The following is an 11,197-nucleotide window of genomic DNA, read 5'->3' as shown; positions in this document are numbered from 1 at the left end:
AGACAATACGACGTAGCTTAAGCAGCCGCCAATCACGAATCGGACCTGCTAACCAATGGTTTTCCCATTTCGGCCCTTGGTTCGCTCACACCAAGTCGGGCTTAGAGCATGCTAGACGGATTGTGAGGCACGGCAGAGGTGTGGGCAAGCAGTGAAGAGTGCTAATATGTATGCTGAATAGGTGGAGCGCTGCAAGCACCGATAGGAGCATGGCTTGAAGGAAGATTGGGCGATGTAAGCTCCGGAATAAAAAGTGGGTTCTACTAGGAAGGAAAAAAAAAAGCAGCAACCGAGATATACGTATGTTAGTGGACATCAGCGAGGAGACTGTCTGGACATGGCTCCTCAGGCACCAGGGATCACAGCTTTAGTGGCAGTTTCAAACAGGACGCGGTGACCAGGTACTGCACCTGGTTGGCCGGTTTTGTCCTTGCGAGGGAGCGCGTTTGACTGTTCACACTGAGTGAGCGTTTCGGGTACGTTTACAGACTGACTATCACAAGTTTTACTGGTCGAAAAGTTGATCGCCGGAACCAGGCTCCACACGAGGCCTGACTTTTCGAATTTTACAAACACTTGCTCCGTTCACTTTGCTGTGCGATATCAGTGCACGTTAAACAACCTTAAGTGCTCGAAATCAATTCGGAACCGTCCACACCTATTCCCCTCTTCCTTCCCTCACTCCCTCTTTCCTCCCTTCTTTTAAGGCGCAGTTGAGGTGTCTGCCCAAAGGTGAGAGAAGTGAAGGAAAAAAGAGGTACTCGTTATGATTAGCACCACAAATTGAAAGCAACAAACAACTCCTGTGCTCCATGGTTTCGGTGACTGTTGGCTTCCGTCATGTAGAAGTGAGATTGTGCATCATGAAGGGTGTTATCACCTTCAGCAGTTTGGAACCTCACCACTTCTTCGCCTACTTACTTGGGCAAAGTACGAGAGTGATAAAGAGATGGGACAGGGTCATACGCCCGTTTCCAAGTTATCATAAATGCTAAGAAAAGCGGCTGAGCACGCAGATAAATCACCGCCCTGCAAGGCTCGAGTATGGGAGATAAAGTCAAGTGCCTCGTCAGCCCTTACGAGAGCAGTTTAACATCTTTTGTCGCCTCATTGCTTACGCGACTAATCAAGTCATTTATCTTTAATCTTTTGTCCCAGGTATGAGATTGTTTCTACCTCCTCATGTATGCTTTTAACTTACTGAGTGAAAAGCAAGCTCTGTGCAATAGAATTTCTCCTAAAATGAAGGGAAGGTATTAATCTACAACCCCGTATTATCCTTTACTTCGTCTAGAATGTGCGTATTATCGTGCTTAGTTTCTTTAGAAAGTGAGCTGGTATCTAGTTTTCATTAGTGAGTATACTTTCTTCATTGCCTTATCATGTTCATGAATTAAAATGATTCTATATGGTTTCGGTCTGCCTAAGAAATATTGGGGTTCTTCTGCACTAGTTTAAATCATTCTTTCACGTCTTTATCTGCATGCCCTTACATAGTTACTGGAAGTATGTTTTCTTGGCTTCGACATTACGGTGAATTTATAAGCACTGAAATATTTTTATTGGAGAGCACATTATATAGCAAAAAAAATTACAAGGTATCATGTCATAAGGACTCGTGAACATCCACACAATCAAAGCTGCTCCTTTAGTGCCCGACTAAGATAACTGAGCATAGCTAGCACTCATCAGGCGCTTGTCCTCGCTAAGAGTTTTGCTCTTAAGCTTCCTCCAGTCACAGTTGTTCACGTCGCTGTACATGCGGATGTATATAGGGTTGTTCTGATGAGGCTTAATTCACTACCAGCGAAAAAGGCAGCGAGACAAGAGCGATAAATGCATAAAACCGGTGGGTTTCATTGAGACGAAGGAAGCATGCCGCTATTTGATCAATTCCCTTTACGTAACCTGGTAACCGTAATGGCAGCAAATTTTTAGAGGCATTGTTTTGTTGTTTTCCTATTCTGGAAGAAGAAAGTGTTCTGGTGAGAGATGACACAGCGTTCCTATATATAATTTCCCAGTGTATAGTTTCTGCTCATTTCACTAATCTTTTGCGGAGATAACCAGGCAAGTGGATGTAATAAACGCGCCTATGAAATAGTAAGAGGAAAACCAATGAAACTGTGCAGATGGTAGTGTCATGCACGTCTGTACGAACGAGCAACACAGCCAATCAAAGGGGGAACTGGTCCATCGATTCCTGAATTTATTTTCGGCGACATATTTTTGAAAGCTCAGAAATGTAACTCCAGAATCGGTGAATATTCGATATATGGCTTCGTGTTCCATTTATTTCCTGTTTTCGAGGGAGTGCAAACAGGTGCATACTGTAGACTGCAATGAGGACCGTAAGCAGAAGTGTTCCGGATGAAGCGGCCACTACTGGGTATGATGAAGCACGACGTAGACTTAGAACCAGCGCACGCTCAGAGCTTTTTGTCTGAGACCTCGAACTTTGACATTTATGGGCTGGAAAAGCTCACCTGCGCCGGTACCACAAAGAGCGAAAAGAATAATTCCGTTACGTGTTTGGTGCCCATGATGCATTCCATGCCATTTGAACTACTGTAGGTTTCAATGTTCAAAGCACTAGGAAAGCGAATAAAAAAAATTAGGCGCGATCGATTGGACTGATGTGGAGAAAATGAGATCACATTTTTCTTTCACTCGCCAATCTGTTCCAACTTTGATTTCATCGTCTATCACTCAACGACCTATTCCAAATCTGATTCTACTTTTAGTTCATCTCTACTTGTTCTCACGTGTTTTATTCATTTTTACTGCGTCATTCTTAGTCAGCTTCATTTTTGGTGAGTCATTTTAAGTCCAGCCTTTGCTCCTCTCCAGTACAAGCCCTCTAACCCCCTTCCACCCGGCAGCCGTGGCAGGTGAAGAGAGGGAAACCGCCCTTACCATCCCCTGTCACCCGTGGCATTTTGCATGTGGAGGGAGGAAGTAATTCTGAACAGCACCTGCCACCATTGGCAGGCGGATAGTTCAGACAGACACCAACATCGTGGCAGGCGGATAGTTCAGACAGACGCCAACATCGCCGCTGCCGACGCCTGACAGTCATCAAGGTCCTCCTTATGCTATCACATCGAAAGAATTACATGACGCACACTGTGGCACTCCAACGCTCTTCTATAAAAGAGAAATGTTTGCAAAATAGAAACCTCCTAAGATGTAGACTGAAAGAATGTGAAATTTTGCTTTCTTCAGTACGTGCCCCTTAATATAATTTTTCTGCTTTAACGTTTCAAGAAATGCAGTAAACACTTTTTGTTTGTTCTCATGTTTGACAGAGCACTTGAGCCTGGCGTTTTCAGAACGCTTTACATTTGAGTCGTTTTCCCCCAGTGAGCCTGCGTTCTCGATTTTATTGCGTCTGCTGAAACACGCGTCCGCTCTCACTGAGCTCCATGGACGTGTTACTGGACGTGATGTGGGCTTTCTTTCCTATTTACTGTCTCTTTGCCTCTAACAGCAGAATGACTGATAATACATGCTTCTTCCAATTTTGCCCTCCCACACCGTCCCTTTTAAACATCCCAAGCAGCACAAGTGATTGGCCCAACATTGGAACCGTATTGGCAAAGGCCGGCCCTACAAAGGGCCAGGATGGGACCATCCTGGTGCAATATTGGGCCGATGACCTGTGCTGCTTGGGATTTGGCCCACCGTCCATTAAAGGAAGCATAAATTCGTCTGCAGACGAAAACTGCAGAGCCGTCCGTGTCTTGCTTCGACACACTCCGTATGGACAGCGGCGAGTGACGAAGAACGTTCTTGCGCACGCTGTCCGGTAAGCCAAGCGCTCCAGGAGAAACCATGGTCTAGAGCGTCTGCGCGGCCTCTAGAAGCCTGTAGTGGCGCGTGTCCTTCTCCGGGCAGCTGTACTCGAGGGCCACGTTGGTCTCCCCGAGGAAGACGTACCCGTCCTGGACGTGCTTGGCGAGCAGTTGGCGCTTTCGCGCGATGCGCACCATCTGAGCCACTTTCCAGGCGATGAACAGCACGCAGACGCCGGCGGCCGAACAGACCAGCGCAACGATCACGTGCTGAGTGTCGAAGTGCCACCTGCACATCACAGCGGGCGCACCGTTTGTCAAGTATAGCTTTAACTGCAGCCCCCCTCCCAGACCCAACCGTGCCCACCCCTTTGTCGGAATGTGCAAGGAAGTCGGTAGCGCCTGAAGCGGATAGCCCTCCAAGGGCTGTCCTTTGCCCTATAAGGGCAGCCCCCTAAGGGTTGCTTCGTGCAATGTTAGGGGGTTTTCCCCCTCTGTATTTGGCTATAAATGTTTCCACCACCACCACCAGGAATGTCGTATTTGATCCCACCATAAACTAAACTTCTCGCAAATGTATCATTGAGGATAAAAGTGGAAACTCTAGCTCAATGAATAACAGGTTGATTGAGACAGCTTTTGTGGAGGTGAAATCCGAGCTCGCGTGCTTTATTGTGTGCTAGTGAAGTGACGTCACAGATGGCAATAATGTCGGCTGTGCTGTACAGTTCTTTTCCACTTTCCTGGAGACTTTCGTCTCCGGCGGGATATCCTGAAAAGGATTCAAGCAAGCACCATTCTTACTGTTGAAAGGCTCTTAAGCTATCCCGTACTCCAGGGGTGCTTGGATAGCGTCGACATAGCTAGACGAGCAGCTGTCCACGGTGCTCCAAGCCGTGGGTATTATCAACACTCAGTGTTAGCCATTAATGAGGTGAGTTCTTTGCCTCTTTCTTCGATGCTTTAACGCTTCAAATTCGACAGTCTTCAATTACGAGCTCACTTGCTCTTTCCCAGAAGGCATCGCAAATGTCATTTCCCGACATAGATTCAATCGCCACGTTTTGTATAGAGTGCCCAGCTGCTCACTTCAACATTTCTTTAAAAAGGAAAAAGAAAACACGCCACCCCGCAGTCTGAGGCGGCCTACTAAGATGTTTGGCGTGTCCAGATCAGTGTTTCGCTCACGTAGGCCGTGCACACTACCAACTCTCTCGCGCTTTACTGGAGGGTATTTTTTTATTTTAACGCGTGTTACGCTGCGTATGTATTTCAGTACAGACGAAGTCGCCTTTGCGATTTTTCGGGGGCATACAGCCGCTTAGAATAGAGCATGAATAAAAATATTAGAAGACAACTGTGTAGGCCTGAGGCTGCAAAAATTTCTGGCCTGCATGCAGACTAGCCCCGTTAGCGCTGGTGTATTTGATTTAATGCATAAAACCATAATTTTGCTTAGATTTTATAAGGCTTTTGCTAATGACTTTGTAGAGTTAGTTGGTGTTGCTCGGTTTTTAGAAGTAGGGCATGTCCTTCTAAAGAAAAAAAAACGCTATCATGCACTTTTTGTTTTTGTCCTATTAAAATTACTATTATAGTGTGTGATAGTTCAAGTCTGGTTCAGGTAGCTTGCTTTCTTTTTTTTTACGGTAGAATGCCTCATTTTTATAGCTTCGTTTAAGTAGGACAGTGAGAAGAAAATAATTATGTTTAAGATTGGTTCAACAGTCTCGTCACGAAAAAAAAAACTTTCAACTTTCGAGGATAGGACAAATGGAGATCTTAGCATCCTGTAAAATTACCTCACAAGTAGGAATTTTCCCCTACGCATACAGGATTGTAAGTTGTGTTATTTTTCTGTGTTAATGATTACACAAATTCAACGCAACGGTCATGGTTTTGAATTAACTCTCTCGGCAGCACACTCAGTCCGTAATTTTTGTGCACTTATGACAAAAAAAAAAACGTTCTGTGCACTTTTTGTTCACTAGAAAATACTGCCGAGCAAATCACAAAAATTAACACATTGATAGCCTCTTACATATAACATAATTCATAATATACTCTTATTTTCAGGATTTTTAATATGCTGGATATAAAATGATTAATGGGCGGAAGTCGCTATATAAATCAAATTGTTTAAATTTTTAAAACCTAACACCTTTATCTACTGTAACGGTCTTTTCATAAATTACATTTATGACAGCTATTGGTTCCATGAAAGGAACACGAATTTCTGCTATCCTCCAAGTATATTCGCAATATATTGTTTTATATAGATATATGAAAATGTTCAGTAGCAGCTACATAATTTCTTGATTTTAGCGACTTGTTTTGCGTGTTTTACTGGAGAATTATGTTAAAGTCCTAAATTCTCTCCAAGGTACTAATTGTTGAATACGAATCCATTTTGCTTAGTTTTAAAGCAAAGAAAGCTCGCAAAAGCTTTTATTATATGCGGTGCTGTAAAACTCATCCAGGTCGCTTTGTGTCAACCGTTGTTTCTCCTTTGATTGAATAACTTCTTGAGCAAGAACACGATTTGTCAGCAAAAATAAAGCTTGTTACAGAACACAATTTCCAAACCTGCTATTGCAGCATAGCATCATATATATGAAGACTTCAGTTTTCCTATCATATTGGCCGTTTTTTTTTCTTTCGTCCGATTCAAGCAGGTTATGTAAGCATCGTGTCAAATCCAATTTGCACCTCAAAAGCCGCCTCCCCGAAAATATGGCTTACAGGGAAAGGCTATGAAAGGTACCGTACGGGGTGGGGCAAAAAATATAATTTTAAAGCTGTTTCTGCAGGTAACTGGTTGTGGTTACAGATATATTTTAACCTGTTTCAACAGTAGCGTGGCTTCAGTGCAGTGCGGCACTGACCTCACGTCTCAATGAAATTACTGCATCCAACCCCACAGTCCATCACAATGCTGTATTTCAGTTCTGGATTCCAAATAACATATCGTATGTGTGGAATGCTCTCGCAGTGAATTTGAAAAGGCAGGCAGGTCTATCTTGAATACGAAACGCATGACACGCATGCGGCCATTTACGCGACAAAATACTATAATCAATAAGAAATAAGGTGGAAATGTGGATTTCCGAACATTTACTATGTATACCTGCCATTTGAACCTTGTGTAAAGAGCTAAATAAATTATGAAGCATTTTTTTCCTGCAGCCAAATAATCCATGTTAGCTGATTGTTTTTATCGTAAAAATAAAGCCGAAAAAAAACATAAATGTCTTGTTCGAAAAACTGATCTGTATAACGTGTTGAAATTGGAAACAAACTTACGATGCTAATTTGCTGACTTAAGAAAAAGCGGAAACAGGGGGCCCAGAGTATATAATGCCAAGTAAGTTCTGATTCCACAGATTCAATTATATTCCTGAAGGTAAGTCTCTGTAGGTAGCTGCTTACTAAGGCATCAATTTCGTGATGCATTCCAGTGTCATGACAACACCAGGAAAAAAACTAATAACACCAGGAATAAAATTACTAAACATTTCCGTCTACCAGCTTTCGTTCGCACTAGGAGCAAAATGCTTAGTTTTGCAGTGATGGGCGATGTGGCTTGTTAAGTCTCGACAGCAAGAATGCTTCTGTTATTGCAGACAGGACAAGCGTAGCCGCTGTAAACAGTGACAAGCAGCAACGCAGTGAAAACAAAGATTGGGGCCGGCTTTGTGAGGCTCTGGTATGTGTAATATTTGGCGCCACTTCACCTCCTTGTTCACTGTCACAGATGCAAAGCCGGATACAGCATAGCCATAGCTTCTTTTTTTATGATTGTTTACCGAGGACGGTCAACCGTTATTCAGATTACCCCTCACCTATGCTTTCGATTGAAGGAAGCCCACGACAGCCGTGTCAGCTCTGAACCATTACACAACAATGACAAACCAGAAAACGCAGTTGTGCTACGCTAAACTGAAAGATATACGAGTATGTAGTGACGCAACGACTGTCGCGTTGCTGCTCGCGGGAAGATATTGAAAGCTGAAGCGTTCACTGACGATAGGTGGCAGTGGCGTACGGGCGCACAACATAAACGGTTCTCATATCTTCCTGAATTCCATGCACATCCTGTAAACCAGAGGCTAACGAACCATGTTTGAGGACTGTTTGTCTACAGTTTTTTCGCTCACCGTTCCTTCAGCATGAATGAAGAAATACAAACATTTAAGCTAGAAAATCACGCCAGCAGCCAACGCGTTCCGACTTTACTAAATTTGCTTTTATTTTATATGTGTTCACATGTATTTGGCGTACGCGAACCAGCCGCAAAGATAGTTGCTTCTTTCTTATCTTAGGATCGATTCCTTCTGACAGGGCCTTTATCAAGCGTGAGGACTTTGTGTGCATCCGACAGCCAGAAGCGGAAAGCTAAGCCCGCGAAGTCATTGTTTTCATCGGTGTAGGCTCCCTGCATGCAAGCTAGGCGCAATTTATTTTGAATCCTACCGCTACCTTGTACCGTTCCTGCACGGGAGGCATACTTTTCTCGTTTTTATTTATGTATTTATTTATTTATTTATTTAGTCCTCAAATGCCCCTTGGACAGGGGTTTTACATGAGGGGTGGGTGGCTTCACAGACGATTTCAAGCGTGGGAGATGATTTCAACGGTTCTTTATGCTTTATTTCTTTATGCTCATCTCAGCTAACTTACGGTCTATCGTACGTCTCTTCCTTTTTTTTTCTTTTTCAATCAAAGAACAAGCGAGATTTCACGCAACCTGTTGGCATGCGAACACGCAGAATTCCATGTCACCTCCAGGCTTGATGCACCGTAGAAAGACGCAGAATCCAATCAACCTAGGCAAGTGAATTTAGGTTTCAGAGCCGCTTCCCCTTCATTTAGCCCTTGACGTTACCTGTTGCTTTCCCTCTCACCGTGGGCGTCCAAGGAATAACCGTCAAAGATCTTGGTTGTAAATTCTACTCACCAGTCGCTTGTAGCTGCCATATTGCGGCCAGTTCCGGTGCGAATATCCTCGGCGTTAGCACTGTTTCGCCTTCAATGCCATGCCTTTGAACGGCGCACCTATCTGGCCCGTCGTGATTTCCAGCTTCACCGCCACAGCGTTTTGTTCGCGTGCGCCGCAGCCGACGTGGAAAAGGAACGAGCAAAATAGAAAAAAAAACAAATCGCGCAGCGCACAGTCTGGTGGTGTTCGCAGCTGCAGCGCATCTTTATCAGCGTTGCAGCGAAGCCACACGAAAGAGGGAACGAGCGAAGAGGCGAGGAAAGCCGCGGCAAAGGCCGACGGCACTGCCACACCGCTGTAAACACGCGCTCGGGGGGCGATGCGAGCGCCATTGTGAGCAACAGCTAGCGGGCGAGTGGCGGAACCGGTCGACTGCACAGCTGGCGAGCTGCAGCCAGGGCTGCTGCCATTGTTACCGTGTCAGAGGGAATTTCTTCTATCTTGAGGGCCTGTGTATACACACTAAGCGTCCATTTTTGTTGTGTTTTTAATAAGCTCGGCTACTACAGCAGAAACAATGCGAGGTTATAGCAGATCCGGGAGCAAATCTAAAAAAAAAAGCTAGAGCACGAGAGGTCTGGAGCAATGGGAACGTCGTTCATTGAACGTCGGCTATAGCCGACGGGTAGGGTTTTCTTGGTGCACCACCATATGATCACAAGGCTAATTTCCAATTAGCCCCGGATCTGCGTCAGCCGCTGCTACTTTATCCTTGGAAATTTTTTAGTCTCGTTTTGCCAAGCTTGGCCATCATCCCGGAAGAGGGCTGATACAGGACAGTTGGTACATGCAGACGGAGATGATTTAATAGCGCTAAGAGAAGAAAATGTGGAGTGGCAGGCCAGGGTCATGTTACCACCGGCCGACCTCTCCTCCTTTCCTCTGATTAAAATTGCTCTCTCTCTCTCTCTCTCTAAGAGAAGAAGAAGAGAGCGAGCTACACACTTGCACTGTTTCCTTTTCTCGTCCCGTCTGAGCGCTGTTGCGTCCTTTCCGTCAGCCACATAGTCGTTCCTTGTTACCTTGGCAGTTTAGTTTATGGTTTAGGGAGGTTTAACGTCCCAAAGCGACTCAAGCCATGAAGTACGCCGTAGTGAAGGGCTCCGGAAATTTCGACTACCTGGGGTTCTTTAACGTGCACTCTCACCGCACAGTGCACGGGTCTCTAACATTTCGCCTCCATCGAATGCGACCGCCGCAGCCGGGATAGAACCCACGTCTTTAGGGTCAGCAGCCAAGTGCCATAACCACTGAGCCACCGCGGCGGCTACCTTGGCAGTTTCATTCTCAAAGTCATGTCGCGCGGTAACTACTACGAGGACTAGATTAAAATAATCCCGTACTACGGTAAATGCCTTTCAGCGTATTTTAAATTCTCGTTCTATGCATTGGTTTTAGGAGATTACTAAAGCTGTTCGCATATTAATTTTTAAGCGCCTATGGTTGTACTTTTTGAGACAATTAAAAATCCGAACAATTCGTGTTCAGTGACAATGACCGCATAAGTCGCTCGCTCCAGATGAAGGAAAGCAAGTGTTCAAACTTGCAGTCGCAGTTTTCCGCCAGGGATTTCAATCGCTGATGTTGAGGCGTCAAACGCCTGCCAGACGCTAGGCGCGTCTGCATATGGGAAGAGTAGCTCTGACACTTTTTGTATGCACGTCGGGTCCGGCGCTGAATACTGGCCGCACGAAGGGCGCGCGAATAATTGTTAAGTTGCTGTTTTTTTTTTTACTAAACCTCTGCGTCAATAGCTTTGAGGCAATTTGGAAAGGAAAAAAAAGAGAATTTTTTTTTCTTGGGGTGGGGGGGGGGGGGGGGGGGGTACGGTCAAGCGTTCGCTAGGACGAAAACACCCCCAGTATGGTCGGCACGACATCGACAAGTTAGATTTCGCATATCGGGGCTCTTGTTGCCTCCCACGCGCAGCACTCACGGCGCTATCGCGAGTTGAAGCAGCTTCACGTTCGGGGTAATATTTGCACTCTACACACTTGGCCTTGTCCGATAAGCGGGAACAAGAGCTTCTCAATTGTGTGAGGTGCCGGGTACAGGGCAGCTCGTGTGACGCTGCTTAACTTTTATGTTCTGTGCCATCATTATGATCATAACCATCGTCGTTATAATCATCATCGACCAGTGTTGCCCACAGTTGAGAAAGTCTTAACCCATCGGCCTTCAGTTAACCATGTCTTGCGCCAGGTGCGGTCCGCAAACTTCCTGATCTCATCCGCACCTGACTGTATGCCATCCACTGCTACGTTTGCCTTATCTTGAAAACCACTCCGTTAGTTTAAAGAAACAATGAATACAACTGCATCCAATTATTTTTAACAGTTAACCTTGACTATCTGGCTAGTTCTATCTATTTGTTACGTTTGTCTGGCAGTAAACGGCGAATTAT

General features: G+C 45.1%; 1 long non-coding RNA gene across 1 annotated transcript; it reads right to left on the bottom strand.

Moving 5' to 3' along the window:
- Positions 1 to 3,365: 3,365 nt before the first annotated feature.
- Positions 3,366 to 9,044, bottom strand: LOC144093461 (uncharacterized). Its single transcript, XR_013306281.1, has 2 exons — positions 8,752 to 9,044; positions 3,366 to 4,083 (listed from the first exon to the last, which is right to left on the bottom strand). It is a non-coding gene; the product is annotated as an uncharacterized LOC144093461 (long non-coding RNA).
- Positions 9,045 to 11,197: the final 2,153 nt, after the last annotated feature.

This window comes from Amblyomma americanum, chromosome 6 (genome assembly GCF_052857255.1).
Source record: "Amblyomma americanum isolate KBUSLIRL-KWMA chromosome 6, ASM5285725v1, whole genome shotgun sequence".
NCBI lineage: Eukaryota > Metazoa > Arthropoda > Arachnida > Ixodida > Ixodidae > Amblyomma > Amblyomma americanum.
Note: the sequence above shows the minus strand (reverse complement) of the source record. Positions and strands in the feature narration are given on the sequence as shown.